The 17,355-nt window shown below is 36.1% G+C and overlaps 1 protein-coding gene across 1 annotated transcript in view; it reads left to right on the top strand.

Annotated features, from left to right (window-relative positions):
- GUCY1A2 (guanylate cyclase 1 soluble subunit alpha 2) overlaps positions 1-17,355 on the top strand; it is a 134,892-nt gene that overhangs the window by 105,192 nt on the left and 12,345 nt on the right. The gene's annotated exons all lie outside the window — the stretch shown is intronic.

Here is a 17,355-nt window from a genome sequence, read left to right as displayed (position 1 = left end):
TTCTCACAAAAATTTAAATGCAAAGTGAGTAATTAAATACCTATGTGCCTTTCTGAAAATTTGTCTTTTCTATCATCTCTCTTTAAAATACCTGTTTTTCTTTCTGTGACAACTTACTTTGTAGTAGGTCCATTTGTGCTGCATTTTAAAAAATAGATGAAAAAAATTTAGTAAAAACCTTTACCAGAAGAAAAAGAATCCTAAAAATAGGGAGATTTTTTTTAACTGCCATACAGTTCTTTGGGAAAGGAACTAACTGCTGTCCTTACTGCTTTACTACTGTCATTTCTGCATAGTGGTGCCCACTCTATAGCCACAAACAACACTTTACAGAATTATTGTTTCCTTTGGGAACATCAATATGATTTACTTAAAAGAAGCAGACTTTTACAAAAACTTAACTTGAAGAAGTCTTTTTTTTTTTTCTTGACTGATCTATGACAGTGACAACAAATATATAAAATGAAATTACACATATATTTCCCTGTTATTCCAATAAGTGCCTCTGTGAGGTTTTTTAATAAATGCTATGATCTCAAGGTGTTACGATAGTCAGAAAATAATTGAGCTTTGTGGTCTGAAAATCAGGCATCTGGGGGCATTTCAAGTAGGACAATGAAAACCACTATACACTCCAAACTTTAAAGTAGATAGTACACTCAAAAATTTATATTTATAGTCCCTGGTTATAGGACTTTGATCTTTAATTTGTTATTTCAGTTTGCATCTGTGTATGTTTTTTTCATCTTTCCCAATTTACAGACCTGTTTGTATACGCCATCTTGCTTACTTAAAATGTTTTGAAAATGTGATTGTCTCACAGCACACTGGTTGCTTGACTTAGAGAACAGCTTCATTGTTCTGATGTCTTTTTGACCAAAATGCCTATTTATTTAATCAAATATGGTCCAGTGTTTATAGATAATTTCAAACCTGGTTTAGCTAACTACACATTTGTAAATGTAAGTGCTTGGGAGCTGAAGTCAGGTCCTTTTATTTGAGTAGAAAATCTTTTGCATTTAGCTGCCTTTGTTCAGACTTGGATTTTCTGAAGAGAAACTGTCATTTCTGACCATGAGTTCACAGATACTGAAAGGGATATAAATATAGAAGGACTGAATGGTTTCTTCTCTATGTTACAAGTCTATTTGTCTTCAAGAATTTGCTCATGGCTATTCTTAGCTTATATTCACCAAGACAACATGAAAATTAGTGACCCTTTTCCTATATAAACTCTGAAACACTAATTAATTTAATTACATTGCATGCTAATTTTAGCATGGGCAAGGTATTTTTGTAGGATGCAGAGACCGTTTCATTATTTCTAACTCCAAAATACCAGTCTCCTTTCACTTTGAATAATGACTTTTTCAAAGGTAAAATTAAAGATGACATGGAGTTCAAACTTAGGGTTTTTTTCCCTGTATGTGTTTATCACAAAACTTCATATCTCTTAGAAAACGGTTTGATGTTCAAAATTTACAGTCTCACTTTTCTTAAACTTCAATGAGAAAAAAGCACAACTGCATACTGTTTGTCACTTCCTGGAACCTTTTCTCTATCATAACTAGGAAAAAAATCTTCAAAGGCTTCTGTGAGTCCTTCATTTAACCCCATTTGTCTCCAGGGTACCATCCCTTGCGTACTGGGCTCTCTGTTATGTCTGCTTCCAAGGCCACAGTACTGGACTAGATGCTCTTTTGGTCTGATTCAGTACAGTTGTTCTTACATTCTTATCTAATTTATTGCCTGTTCCTAGTCACAGATCTCTGCAGCTAAATGTCAACTCCTTTTTCTGAAGGAATGACATATTTAATAGCTAGGATAGCTCAGATAACAAAAGCAACAAAAATTCTGTCTGCTATGGCTGAGATCATGGTATCTATTTCAGTGTGGTTACCCTACAGATTTTTATAGAATAGAATCATGGAATTATGGAATTGTTTAGGTAGGGAAAGACCTTTAAGATCATCAAGTCCAACCATTATCCCAGCACTGCCAAGTCCACCACTAGACCATGTATTCGTGGTTTGTTTATACATTCCCATTTCCTCCTCAAGAGACTCATAGGAAGCTTATGAAATTGCTAGTCATAAAAATATTGAGGACACTATAACATTCTTCTTCTGTTCTCAGAGCTTTCATTACTTTTGAGCATTTGCCAAGGAATTTTTAGCTTTTTTTGTTTTTCATGAGCTCTTCCTTGATGTTTGCCATTTGTTGCATTGCGTATATTGGATACCTAAATTATGTGATGTTCTGCTCTCTGGACAGAAGAAAAGCTTTGGAGGCATGAGAATGAATGGCAAATAGCTAAATAATAAAGCCTACTCATGTTCACACATGAAGGCTTATTGTTTATAGGAGATGAGATTAATTTTGCTAAGATCTGTTCCCTTGTGAACACATTGAATAAGTTTTTTGGTCTGACTGTTGATGACTAAAAAGAAATGAACAGCCATTCAGAATCAGTGTGATTGTTTGCAAATGTACCTTTTGCAGAATGGAGAAAGGCTGTTCCCACAGTAAAACTGTCTCTCCAGTTATGTCTTCAAAAATTTAGAGAGTCACACTCTACAGCAATCTATAAGACAGTCCAGAGTTTCCAGTATGGTTGTCAGTGAGGCTAAGCACTGCATCCTGGATAGTGGTAGTGTAGGGTTCCACTTCCCTTCAGTTAGAAGTGTGGGGTAGGTGTTTGTCATGGTTGTTGCTGGTTTTGACAGTTCTGTAATAAGAGCCACCTGAGGTTTCTTTTTATTATTTGTTTGTGGTGAAATATTTTGTTCATATTAAACCAAGATTTATTGTACACACATTCTTTTATGGGTTTTTAAAATAGATTAAGATTTCTGGTAAGACAAGAAGTTATTAAGAGTAGCCAGTATTTAAGGGGAGTGAGGAAAACCAAACTTAGCCTCTATGGCTTACATTAGAAAAAGGTGAATGTCCCACACTCCATATGAGGAGTACCATTAAGCCCCAAATAGAGTAATGGCTGTTCTTGAGCCTGTCATTGTTTTTTCATTTCAATTTTGTTTCTCAGAAAAGATGTTTAAAAAATGCAATGTTACAAAACTGTTTTTCGTGCTAACCCTAACAGCAAGAATCATCAATGCACAGCCCACATAACACTAATATTAAAATGAAATCTAAGCTTTAAACAATGTTTTGCAAGAAGAATAAAAATGTGTTTTTGAGAAACTGGAAAGTGGGAAATAAATGCATATTTTAGAATCTCTTGTATGCTTAGTGGGCATTTGAATCCCAAAAAATTACATTGTAAATGCCTCTGTTCGGAGCTATGACCAAACTGCACCAGATGACTGCTTTTAGTTTGGTCTTCTGAAGATCAGAAAGCAATATGGAACTCTAATGGCTTCCTGAAAGTTCTCCTGTGTATACATTCATTCTCTCCTCCACAGAAATGGAAAAGGAACAAAAAGCCAATAGGAAAAACGACCCTGAACAGCAAATTTGCATGCATAAGTACTGAATAGCAAGTTTACAGGCACTGAAAGCACTGAAATTTGTGGAAATTTCTGAGAGGCCTGTAATACCAGTTTTTCTGTTGCTTCCTTTCCAAGAACACTAGCAAAGAGCAAATCTTAACTGAAATTGTGGTTTCCTCAGTAGGATGTGTGTCCATGCATATGTGAATATGGGGTTGCCCTCTATGTATGCATTCACTTGAATTCACTCTGTTTGCAAACATTGCTAAGCCCATCTCCTGATGTGTCTTAGACTCTCATGACAATGTTATGAATAATCCAGATGCAACTACTCTCTCAGTATATTGACAATTTAGTTGGACAAGGTTCCAAAATGACAGCGTGACTTGTGTTCTCTCATTAGTTTGGATTAACACAAGTTGATACCTTTATAGCCCAGTACCATTGGAAGAATTACAGTTTTCCCATGGATACTGTGACACATCTGGAATTCTTATTGTTGCATGAAAAACAGATGTGCATATTTTTCTGTTACTGCCATGTTTCAGTCTGGGCTTAGCATACCAAACCTTAACTGTCACTGGTCCCCTTGCTCCATGCTCCTCCTTTCTTCTTCATTTGGCCTTGTCTTGAATTTTGCTTTTAAGTCCTTTTCTGTAAGTGAGATTCTCCTTTGCTCCCTGTAGTTATGCCCAGACATATTAGTTATGGCCTTTAGGATTTGGTAGCTACAGCATTTAGGATCACTGTGGCTTAGTATAGATGAACACATATTGTTGTCCTTGCCGTGGATGCCTTGAGGAAGGCCTATGTTTTGTGTCACAGCCTTAACTGCCACAGGTCCCTCTTCCCTTCCCAATTGCTGTTCTCCTTAAACCCAGGCATCCTAAGCATCCCACAGCATACTGTCCACTCACCAGCTTGCATTGCCCTCTGCTGTCCTACACTGCCTTTGACCCAAATCCTTTTCCAGGCATCTTTTGAGTCAGTGATAGTTCACTAACAAGGTTTGAACACTGCTTTGTGTGTAATCCAGCTCTGCTGCAGCGTGCTGTCAGCTGTGGGTGTCAGCACAGGGCTAACTGGGTGGAAGAGCAGTGAGCTAAATCATGTGCTTTGATGCTGCCTTCTGTTTTAAACTCTCTAGGACTGCACTGAGGTGACGTCAGAAGCACCACTTGTGACCTACAAAGAAATGGCACATTTTCAAAACTGTTTACTTTTAGAAATAGTTTTTGGGGAAGGTTTCCAGATGTCTCCAGGTTGAGTAGAACTGATTCCATTCTTATGAAAAATATTTTAAAATTCATTGTATGCTAATTGTGTAATGAATTGCTTCATTTAAATAAAATCAAGGCTTTGTAGAGGGAAAAAGGGACTCTTACTGTGGAGTTGGAGGTTAGGTTTATCATCACCTTATACTTACAGCCAGGAGGGAAGACCAAGGAAAGAGGAAATGCAGTCAAGTAAGCTGTCATCAATTAGTGCCTGAAGGTTACAACAAACCCTCCTTTCAGTCCTGTGAACATTTGAGGAATCAACTCAGTGCATAGCTTTGAAAAATCTGCTGCAAAGAAAGATGACCAGGAATATGCTGGAATTCAGGGACAGGCAAATATCAGAGTTACCTCTTCTGGTTGCTCCAGTTAGTTTGAGCAGCCATAATCTAGTGAGGGCATCACAGAAATGGAACTCAGAAGAAGGTGATGTATTCTTACCGCAGAAGACTCAGAAGAGCTGGTCGGAATCAAGGAAGGCTGGAAAGCTATTACTCTTCATTTGTTGTGTTCTGACAATGTTTTATGGGTATTGAGCACTGCTATGGTTTGTGTCAGGACAGTCCTCCTTGGACAGACCCAGCAGCATTGCTGTGATTCTATGGCTGTATTGGGTCAGATCTGAACAAGCTTATCTTAACACAGCTTGGAGTCTGAAATGTACAGTGCAGGTTATAGCTTTAAAGGTATTCCAAATTTAAAAATAGCCTTTCTCAGTGTGGCAAAAATTAGACATACAAAGAACTTGTGTTTGCTTGGCAACATTTCCTCGTGATTAATGTGGAAGTGTACTTCCTTGTTAGCAGGTTCTTCACATATAAGCCTAATTAAAAAAAAAATCATGTAAAAAATTCATGTCTGTTGAGATACATTGTTCTATGATTTAGAGAGACATTAATAAAATGCACACTTTAAAGGAGATCTGCTTCTGTTTGCTCAAATTTGCATATTAAGTTCAGCTGCATGAATTTGGATGGTTTTTGATTTGAAGAAACCTTCTATTTATTTCTATAGAAAATCATTAATTTATTTCAGAGAAAAGGAAAAGAGTTTTCATTACTCTTCCCACAATTCTACAATAGGGAATGGTGTCTGTGGAAAATGTAGTCTGAACATTATTTATCTCTCCCATGGGGATTACTAGCAGTAAATTAGGATTCTCTGAATTTGCTTACAAACCAAGATCAATTTCTAAGTAACACTAAATGAAGAAAAATTGTGGTGATTTATCAGACACAGTCCACTGTAGTAGCTGCTTTGTAATGAGCTTTGAGACACACCATAATGCAGTCTTTTGTTGCAAATATCTTTTGTACACACACTGCCTACCTTTTATGAATTAATTGGAATTTAAATGCTACAGCTTTGAAGTATATGAAGCCAAACCCTTAATGTGGGAAGCTTCTGGGATTTAAACACTTCTACGTTGAGAAATCTTAAATATGTTTTGACTAATTTCATTCAAGGATCATCTACAGCATTTTTATGTAAGTGAATCTCTTAATTTCATGAGCCTTACCATTCTAATTAAAATTTACATTTCAGTCCTTAGAACATTTCTAGGAGACCCATAACTTTTTTACTTGGTAATATATTTATTGTTATAGAATGTCAGTCACTGATTAGAATTTTAGCAACTAAATTTTTAAATTCATGTTCACAGGTTTGAAAGGTCAATGTAACATAGTTAGTTTTGCTGTTGCCCCTGTCACTCATGGCACAATAAGTGTGCCAGCTCTTCAAGTAGATCACTGCAACAGAAAAGGATTGGTGGATTAATGGAGTTTGTGCTGAGACCCTTGCATCTATACTTAATGTTTTTAGATTTTTACTTGAAGTGATTTTATTCTTCATAATAAATGTCTCTACCACACTAAATGCCTCCACAAATCTGAAAGATCAAATGTTGATTTACAAACTGATATGCTCATAAAAGTTTGTCTTAACTTTGGTGTACATCTTGAGAAGAGCTACTGCTTTAATTTCCTTTAAGAGGGTTCTAGTTCATGCAGAACAAACCATTTTGTAAAGTGAAGCAATGTAGAGTAAATAGGGGCAGTTGGGGCAGGTGCTTCAAAACCATGTAGAATGGTTAAAAGCACAACCACTATGTTGTTTGGAGCAACTTTGGAGGTTGCTGCCCTTTAATGAGGTGGTTCTTCCTGTCATTCTCACGGAGGCTGAATGTGCAACTGCCAAAGTATTTCCTGTGAAACCGTTTGTTTTGATAGTTATCCACAGGAAGCTTAGCTGTGATCATCTGTGATGAAGAGCAGACCAATGCCAAAATAACATGACTAGATATGATTGCAGTGCGGTAACAGAACTGACAGTCCATCATGAAAGGATGACTGTCTAAAAACTTACATTTTCTGTCAAGCTTACACTGTTTTGCTATTCATGGTGTGTGCTTGATACTGCAAAGTATACTGTTGACATTGATCATCGAATGATTATTACAAAAAGGAAGTTAAATATCTGAGTTTATAGCATGAGTAAAATTGCTTCAACACTGTTGCTGTCTTAATTTCTTTTTCGTTTTAGTAAAATTCCAAAGACAGTGTGAACCAAGGTACACAATTTCTCTTTGAGCTGAAATTCAAAATTCTGGTTTTTTAAGTGGTTTCAGAACATTAAAAAATATTTCTCCCACCCCATCTGTTCTTAAGGATGACAGGAAAACAGACTTTGCAGCAGTCATTTGAAACCCTCAAATGTAACACCACTTTTTAATTAGTTGTAACTTAGCACATTTACCTCAAAAAACTGTCTCTGTCATACAGTACAGTCTATTTAGGCCTAGATAAACTGGATATTCACCTATATCTTCATTTAAATTGTATTATTTCTAGTTATGTACCTATGTCCATATGCCTCTCTTTGATATTAATATCTTGCACGTACTTGTAGATGAATTCCACACTTCCCCTATTGAGTAATAATTACCCAAGCTGTAAGTATTTACAGATTTTTAGTTTCCCTCTAATCAGATCCTTTCTGAAGAGATTCTTGATCTTTTCAGAAATCACAGCTGTTGACAGTACCTACATTTTAACTTAATAGGCTTGGTGAAGTTGAATAGAATTATGTAGGAAGGAACTATAGGTGTCAGATGATGTTCATAACCCCAGATTACTTCCTTCATGTGGCAGGATTACATGCTATCTCAGGTTAATTTTGAGCTTTGCTCAGAATTTCCCAGCTTTCTGTCTTGAATTGTGTATTTTTAATTCAGAGTACATTTCTAGATGCATTCAGTCTGTGGGATCCGTTTACTTGCATTGTGTGTTGTTTATTGCAGATCATTAACAAATACAATAAATAAAAATAAGTTATGCTGAATTTTATTTATTGCACACAACTATGAGTGACATTTCATCTACTTTATTTCATTTATCCACAAATTTCAACTCAAGTTAAATACAAATAAAAATTATCAAATATTCATGATTTAATATTCACAGTCATGTTCCTCTCAGACACACTGATAAAGAACAAGGCACCAAAGGGATGCTTTTAATGAAAACATATCTTGCATGCATTTGGGAGGAAAGGAGTAAAGAATGAGACTTAGAGCTAAGGGACTTGTTAAAAAAGTTTGCACCAAGAGAGATTCTTTGCCCACTTCTTGGTTGAAGAATTTGACTGGAAAAGTTGCAAATAAAGCACAATCAGTTGAGAGCAACAGCAGGAAAGAAGCAAGCAATGAGAATGCTGGATAAACAAAATCCAGGGCTGGGGGTCTGTGCCCCTCAGCAGCCAAATGCACCCAGTTAGTGTCTTTAAAGGTTGGCTGGAGAGCAATGACAACCAAGGAAGTTGTAGATATGCCATACTATCTTCTTCTACTGCCTCCCAAACTAGATTAGTTTTACATTTTCAAAAGAACATGCAAGGTTAATTGAGATTTAAAGTCTCTGGCTTTCTTTTCTGGTCTTACTCACACAATTAATACCATAAGTAGGCTTAAATTTTTGTCTCTATGTTTGTGGACTATAAAAATAGAAATTAATTGATAAAAGCTGGTGAAGATGGGCAGAGATAATCTTGGCTAAGCATATTAATTTTTATTTTTTTGCAATTACAAAATGCATAACCTACAGAAAAGGAACTATTATAATATATGCATTAAGATTGCTATTTTTATAGAAATTACAAGCCAAAATCAACTGTATGTGTTGCCATGCTTTGTTCTTTGTCAGTGTGTCTCTGAGAGAGGGATGAGTGTTAGACACAGTGGGAGAAATCATTGAATGAAATAAAGGAAAGTCATTAGACTGAACATTGAAATCTTTCCTTCCCATAAGTGATTCATCTTCATCTGAGAGCAATTAGTCTCTATTTGGGTTTTGTCATATTATTGACATCATCAGGCCTTCATCTGCTAATTTTTTTTGAAAATAAGATCAGAGTCTTTCTAGTCATGAAAACACGAGAACATTCAAATTCATCCTGAATCGTCTTCTTTAAATTGTAGTGCGGTTAAAAATTTTCTCTGAAGCAATTTAAACAAACAGTGAAATAGTATCTCATTGCTATTCATGTTACATGTAATGTTCAATAACAATCAGATATGGCTTGTAGATTTCCACCTTAAATCTAGGAATAGAAAATGCTACATTTTGTATGAGCCACAGAGAAATTTTTCATTCATTTCATTAACGAATTTATTTACAAATGTCCTTTTTTAAACCTAGATTTTCAGTGAAGGTAACTGAGCTGTACAGAATACTCTGAATTCTGATCCTAGCTTTTGTTATGATTTGTTTTGTGGTGTTAAGAAAGTTTGATTGACTTGCTGAAGTGCTGTCTATACAGGAGACTAACTAAATGCTTAGATAATTTGCTCAAATCCTCAGTTCGTTGCAAACCAGCTGCCTTTCTCTTTGTGCTAATTGCCTTTGTTGTATGAAGTAGTTATTCACAACTGTCTGGATTTGCCTCTCTGAAAGACTTCAGAAAAATAATTTTATGTGAATATGTATTTTGAACTCACTAAGGAGGAAATTCACTTTCTGCAAAGATTTGCAGGTTTGTGATGGTGAAGTACAAAGGCAATAGGAGTATTAATAAACCCCTTCCCCATTTTGCCAAGGTGAAGTCTTTTGGTCTCGTATTTATAGGATCCATACAGTCACAGAGCCTCATTTCCCTTTGTATGCAATTGCCACTGCCAGCTGTGGAGGTTTGCTCCAGGCATAAGAGTTGGGTAAATTTTGCAAAAATCATTGTCATCATCTTATATTGTCTTGTGTTCAGTCTATAGAAATTGCAGTTCTTAAAATCAAACTGGTGAACAAGCAAAGGAACACAGCAGCATTATCATTTTAGAGTGAGGTGCTTAATGATTATCTAATAGAGTGAGCTGTTCAAACATGGGAACCTATAAGGTATAAAATATCTGTATGTCCCAGCTGTAATATGGAAACTTTCTTTACTTTACAGGCAGATTTATTACTTATTTTTTTATTTGAGCACGAGAACAAGTTGTTATGTTGCACATTTAGTATTCAAGTCTCTATGATGGTAGCAGTGGCTGAGGTTTCTTCACAAGGAAGCAAACTATTTTTTAGCTATTACAGCCTGCAATTCTACTCTGTCTTTCTACACAGCTTGGGGTTTCCTTAGCCTTTTATCTTTCATATGGTCATTCCTTGATTTACTGTTTCAAAAGAGGGCATATATTGACTTGTTTCAGGTATTTGTCTATATCACAGTGTCACAGAATCACACAGAATCATTTATGTTGGAAAAGGCCTCTTGCATTGTTGAGTCCAACCAACCTTTGGCTGATCACCACCTTGACCATAGCACTAAGTGCAACATCCAATCATTTCTTGAACAATTTAATTGGCTGTATTGTTAGACTAAGAAGTGATGAAGGAACCAGTCTGTCTGCTTTTCCCATCTTAAGAACAGGTACATTTTTAAAGTCTGACCCATTGATTTTTTTTTGTTTTGTTTTGTCATGTCTACAGTGTCCATATGGAGCAGGGAGTTTAATAATTTCTTTATTTTGATTATGTCTGCCTTGGTACTGATTGCAAGAACCTGGGGCATCCCATAGAAACTACACGCTTAAAATGTATCTCTTCTTCATGCAAAAATTAATAACATTCCTTGTGGTGGTAGAGGTTTAAATGACATCTGCAATTTAAGTTTCATTAATAGTGTGGGAGCTATTGGGAAGACTCTGATACATCATTATTGTAGAGGGTAGATAAGGTTGCTTCTAGAAGTAAAGCTGTAAGATTGTTACAGATCAGTGGTTCTATTTAAAAGGTGCTATGATCCTTGTTGATTGGTTCCAAGCTCTTCCCAAAGCAGATAATCTGACTTTCATCAATGTGTAAGAACATGTACTGTGGTCAAAAGATGAAGCATGGCTCTGCATTGAAAGGTCATTTCATTTTACAGTTTCAAAGAATGCAGGCTAGATTCAAAGCCTCTTACATTAAAACATCTGAAGAAATTTCTGCAGTTCTACAAATAGAATGCTCTTCTGATGGGGTCCCATCCATCAACACAAGTATTTTTGATGATTTACGCACAAGAGTGTAGCTCATTTTACAGACAGGTAAAAGTGTGTCAACCTTGCCAGGCTGAGAGTTGAATTCATCTCACCTTTCTTTAGCTGTCTGTTTATGAGGTGTCCAGGTTAAACTTACCATTAAATGTCCCTCTCTGTTCCACCAGGAGAGTTAGACAGCTTCAGGGGTGAGTGATTCAGCCTCTCCTGTGTGCCAATTTCAAAATATGAAGAATTGCAGCCCTGAGGTTATTTACCTCCTGTGTTTAGCAGGAGTCTAGAAACCTAACTTAAATTAATTAGCTAACTTCTAGGTGGTTGCAATTAGGTGAAATTTACCTTAAATTACTAAATTAGCAAAAGTATCAAAAATGGATTCTTGAGGTTAAAACTCTTAGGTCAAACTTTTTTTTTTTCATACAGTTTTTTTGTTCCCTTAAATATTTTGAGCATGTGTCATTTATCCTTGTTAAAGTATCACCCAATCCATTCAGTATATGTCATATGATGGCACTGTGAGACAAAGATGTCCTCCTACACTAGGGATCAAAGAGAACTTTCTGATGAATATTTTTCTTTTTTGGTGTCAGTGGTGGGGAGGCTGGGAAAAATCCTCCACTGCCATGTGGGCTTGTGTGAGTGATTAGCTCTTTTTTAAGTGCCTGAACACACAGGTTCACATAGTAATTAAATTCCTACTGTGGAAATTACTATTTAAAGAAAACAATAAAAGGTGTTTTTGATTAAATGCCCCATCAGCAATGAAATGCAATGTTTTATTGGGGACTGAGAAGCAGCTCATAAAGAAGCACATTAACTTTAATGTTTCTTCTTTGGAACCGTAGGGAAGGATATAGGTTTTATTTTTCTGTTTAGCAGCAATGAAAATTCTCATTTACGTCATTTAACACCCACCTCTCCACTCAGAACGCCCTCCAGTAAATAATTTCAGGTCAGAAGTTTCCTTACAGATGACCCAAATCCTCTTCTAACCTAGACACTGAGCAGTGCCATAGTGAATTCACATGATCCCATCTGGTTCAAAAATAACTTGCCCCAGTGTAAACTTCCCTTTGATGCTAGAACTAATGAGTTCCCAAAACTAGCATGAGTCTTTGCTTTTGTTTTTACTTCATCTAATTCTACCTCATACTGCTGATGGAGACTCACAGGTGTATAATTTTTCAACACAGGTTATGAAATACAGAGTTGTGATATAAAGGAAGCTGCAAGGAACCTCTGGAGGTTAACTAATCCAACCACTATTCAAAGCAGGGCTAGCTTAGATCATAGTGGAAGAACTTCAAGGGAAAGAGAGAAATAATTTCATCCTTCAAGTCTAGGGCTTCTTTATGTAGAAATGATTCATAGCTTCTTTTCCCACATTCAGTAGAAATAACTGTATGCCAAGACCACAGCCCAGGGATGTACATATGCAATGTGCATCACATTGGTTATCATTTAATTGCACCTCTTTTTGCACAAACCACATGATTGCCTTACCCAATAACTACTTAAAATGGATTTATTGATCCCAAGGCATTCACTCTTTATTAGTTTATGACTTTATTTTTCATTGTCCTTGTATAATTTGCTGTGTGTTTTGCTTCAGATGGGTCGAATAATTCTTTGAGTAAAAAATCTAGGAAATTCTGATTAGAAAAGAAGTTCAGTGTTTATTTCTCCAAATAATATTCAAAGGGGGGGGGGTGGAATATATCCTGTAGTTTAGTTCTATAGAACACCTTGTGAAATTCAAGTGATCTAAATTTTCCTCTGAGCAGGTCTGTTCCTTGGCAACAATTCTGTAGTGAGCTGTACTGTCATATGTCCCTTTCCAGAAAGGCACTGTGATATTTATAAATCTATCTAAGAATACAGATAACCCACACACTAAAGCATATGTCAGGACATAGCTGTCAGTCCTATCAACTTGCAGTCCTCTGAAGGATCAGAAAGGCACATTGACTCACTGGTGTGTGGCCCTGATTTTAGACCTCTGAGCTCTGGAGAGTCTATTTTACATTAAAACATTTTACAAGTAAATGTCCTGTGTAAGGCATATGTTGGGATTTAGAGATAGCGCTGTTGTAGAAGCTGCTAGAAAATATTAGAGCAGAAAAAACACCCTAAAGAATTTGGCAGATTCCCATAGTGAAACACAGATTATCAATCAGTATGTTAGGCCAGAAAGTGAGGAGTGCTTTTGTGTAAGAAATTTTACTGTACAGATACCAATGTACATTATTTTGGCTAATACCAAAAGTCCTGATCCAGCAGAATCCTATTGTGTTTAATTGCTTTTCTGGCTTGGGCCATCCGTGTGCCTGGAACTTTTTTCATGCAGCTACTGCCTTGTGCCAGCCCTGAGCTCTGCTCAGCTCAGCACAGTCTTGAGCAGCTGTCAGTCAGTCACATTATTGAGGCTTGAAAAGCTCCAGGTTGGCTGAGCGGGGGATCACTTCTGCCCGCGGTTGTTTTCCAAACTGTGTCACCTACTTCCCAGCCTGCCCTCTCTCCTTCTTCTGTGCCTGTGTAAGGCAGACAGTTCTGAGAAAATGGATTGTGTGTCCTTCTGGATGCAGTTAACCTGTGAGACAACCTGAGACTTCTCTTTCTAGCATGGGAGTGTGTTTTTCAGAGTGTGAGAACTGTTTATTAAGGTCCTTCATTCTGTGTCTGTGGTGGGAAGAAAGAATGCATGCTGAAATGTTACTGTAATTCATATTTGAGGAGGAACTGAACATCAAACACCTTTTCTCTACAAAATGAATTTCTTTTGGCTCAGGAAATCCCTGAACTAAAAAATTGCTGGTTGCAGAAAGAGAACTTTGGAAATGAGCATGTTTTTTCACCCAGCGCTTATCAGAAGGCAGGTTACATGGTTACCTTTAGTGTGAGTTGGAAAGTCTGCTTGCGTGTTTTAATATCAACTACTCTTTACTGAAAGAGAAAAAGAAAGATACCTACAGACTCTTCTTCTTCCTACTTTGCTCTTCAATTTATTCAATAATCCTTTTATTAATTAGACCACAGAAAAATGGTTCAAGCTGTAATGTTTCCTGAAAGGAAAATTAAGTGGGTTTTACAAGCTTCTTATGTACATGGTGCTGTGCAAAAATATTTGCAGTCCTTTTCTTTTCAATTCAAAAATCATTCTTCACAGTCATACCCTTATGCAATTCTCCATGCTGTTGCCTATTAGTCTCTTTTATTCTGAATAAAGCATGAATTATGCTTTTTAAAATAGATTTGTAAGCCCATAACCAAGACTGCAAATATTTTTGCACAGCACCATGTACATAAGAAGCTTGAGGAATAATGTAAAACCCACTTAATTTTTCTTTTAGGAAACATTACAGCTTGAACCATTTTTCTGTGGTCTAATTAATGAAGGAATTATTTTTAAATCTTGTAATGCAATGTCTCCGTTTTGACTGAAGAGAAATAAGGTTAATGTATTTTATTGCTTATCAGTATGCAAACATATATTGGTAAAAAAATTTAGATTTGAGGTTTTCAAAAACGTTCTTGAGTGGACAAGTGCTGCTTCTCAGACTGTCTTTCCACAGTCTAATTTTGCATTCTAATTTTTGCCTTAAAAATTATGTGGAGAAATAGGGAAAGAGGAAGTAGAATACATTTTTCAAAAAGGTTTCAAAAGAGAAAAAACTCAAGAGCTTTGACCATAATGAAAATGACTGGATTTTTTTTTTTTTAACTACAGATTAACAGAAAAAGCTATTAAGAAGTAAATTAGCAATGATGACATTTACTTCAGGCATGCCGCTGCATTCGTTTACTGTTATTAAAATATTTTTGCCTCTTCCCCATAAAGTCAATTGTAGATGGGTTGTGAATTTTCAGTGTTGCGTTTACTCTCATCTCAGTTGGAATAGGCTTTTTTTTTTTGATGTAAGAGTGCAATTTTCGGTATGGTGCTTACGAAGGCATTCAGGCAATTGCAAGTAATTGAAATTGCATAGCAGATTAAAAAAAAAACCAAAACTAAACAAAATAAAACCCCCAGCACTTCTAGATGTAAAAGAGGAAAATCATGCTTTGGCAATGAGGAGGTGTAAAGAAGTAACATGCAATTTTTCTAAGATTTGGGACATCAGAAGAATTCTGTAACAGAATGTTCAGTTCAGAAAAAGTGCAAATATTTTTGTCTTGTTCACTCTTGTTCCTGTCTGTTCTTGACTTTCCCCTTGCAGTCTTGACTTTTCCCATTGTAGTCCCCTTGCAATGCTCTCATTGATACTACTTCTGGCACATTTCCACTGGTCATTTTAGATGATGACCAGTGCTTCTCATCTTTCCTTATGAATCTTCTTCTTTATCACTATTAAAAAAAAAAAAAAATCACTATCCTTCTGGTCACTCAGGTATTAGACATTGCTGCTCTTTGTGCCTTATCCAGTAAGAAATATTCAAATACTGCTACTTTTTTAATACAAGTTTTGGAAGCTTCTTTTGCTTTGCACATAGCCATGTCTTTCCTCTCACATTGCATTGATCAATGCAGGCTGCTTTTCTTTTGCACCTCTGACTCATTAGCTTTTCTCCACTTCACTATTACCACAGCTCTTGCAAAGATCAGATCTGTTCTTTTTTTCTCATTTTTCATTGCACACATTTCAAGTTGTCCCTCTTTACCTAAAAGATCTCTTGCAGGTCTCTCAGTATTTTTCCCACCTGTTCATATCTCTTTTGCCATTGTGCGTTCCAGGATCATGCTTTAGAAATGTCTTTGGCTTTTGTGGGCTCTTCACTGTTCCTTAACTATTGGAGGAATGGTATTTACTGGTTATTTTTCTTCACAGCTGTCTTCTCTTTGTGATAGTTTCCAAAGACCCACCTTTCCATTTGTGTGCATAATGCCTCTGATCTTTCAGGTTCAGCTACATACTTCCCTTTTATCTTCAGCCAAATAATTAAGGAAATACAAAGGAGCAGTTGGTACAGATGAAAAGCATGCATTTTATTTAAAATGTTCCATTTAAGAAAGTTAATAAATGTATAATTTGTACTACATATATATTAAAAGGAATAAACCGAGTTATGATAGACAAAAAATGCATCCTAGTGTTGTCACCTAATTTTCACTTTCTGTGCTAATATTTAATGGTGACTGTTCTGAGAAAGCACTGATAAGGGCTACATGTACAATATAGCTTGGTTGCTATAACTATTTTTGTGTAACTGTTGTTATTATTGTTCTAAGTTATGTGGTCTAGGCAGATTTTCTTTACTGCAAAGGTAATGTGAAAGGTTGATGTGCCCTAGTAAGTGCCTTCCTGTTAATAATTTGATCACACATTTTTTTCCTTTGTAAAAAATAGCCTTAAGCTGTTAACACAACAGTTTTCAACTCTGTGAGGAAAAGACCAGAACAATGAATCTGCAAATGAAGTAAAATTTTGAAAAGACACTTTTAAGTAAACATATTTCTCTAAAAAGTACTATAGGACCAATGTAATGGTTATTCTTGGTGTAATAAGGCACACTAAGGAATACTTTATGGCAAGAGCATCAGTGTTTGCAGGCTCTTTTCTTGTAGAGAACTCTATAATAAAGCAGATGTGGAGCTTTATTGTAAGCCATTCTTAATGTAATTTATCTCTAAGGTTTATTGAGAAAACCTACATCAACTTTCTTCCACCCAATGAAAACCTCAGGTTTTGACTGTCTCTATGTAGTTTAACCTGTGTTTGTGAGAATATATCTACCTTTTTTATTGTAGGAGCATGTGTTTTTTTAAAAAGCTCTTAAGATAGTAGAGAAGAAACCTCATGTCTTTCACTGAAGCAGTGAGTGATAAAAAACTGTGCGCCCATGTAAAAGGAAGCAATGAAAAGGAAAGAATGAAAATAACAAAATAACCAACAATAACTTCAGCTTTTACTGCATATATTGCAAAAGCAAATTTTATTTTCTTAGTACGTTTTTTGCTGTCATATTTTCCATCCTCTCTAATGTATACTCCTATCCCTGCGTTTTTAGAGGAAAACAAAGCTCATACCTTTCCTTACTGTATGGCCTATGTTCCTTACAATCTGGCCTTTACATGTGATTGAATGTACCATGGAAAAGG

The sequence above is a fragment of the Vidua macroura genome, chromosome 2 (assembly GCF_024509145.1).
Source record: "Vidua macroura isolate BioBank_ID:100142 chromosome 2, ASM2450914v1, whole genome shotgun sequence".
Classification (NCBI taxonomy): domain Eukaryota; kingdom Metazoa; phylum Chordata; class Aves; order Passeriformes; family Viduidae; genus Vidua; species Vidua macroura.
This window is presented reverse-complemented; position numbering and strand designations above follow the sequence as displayed.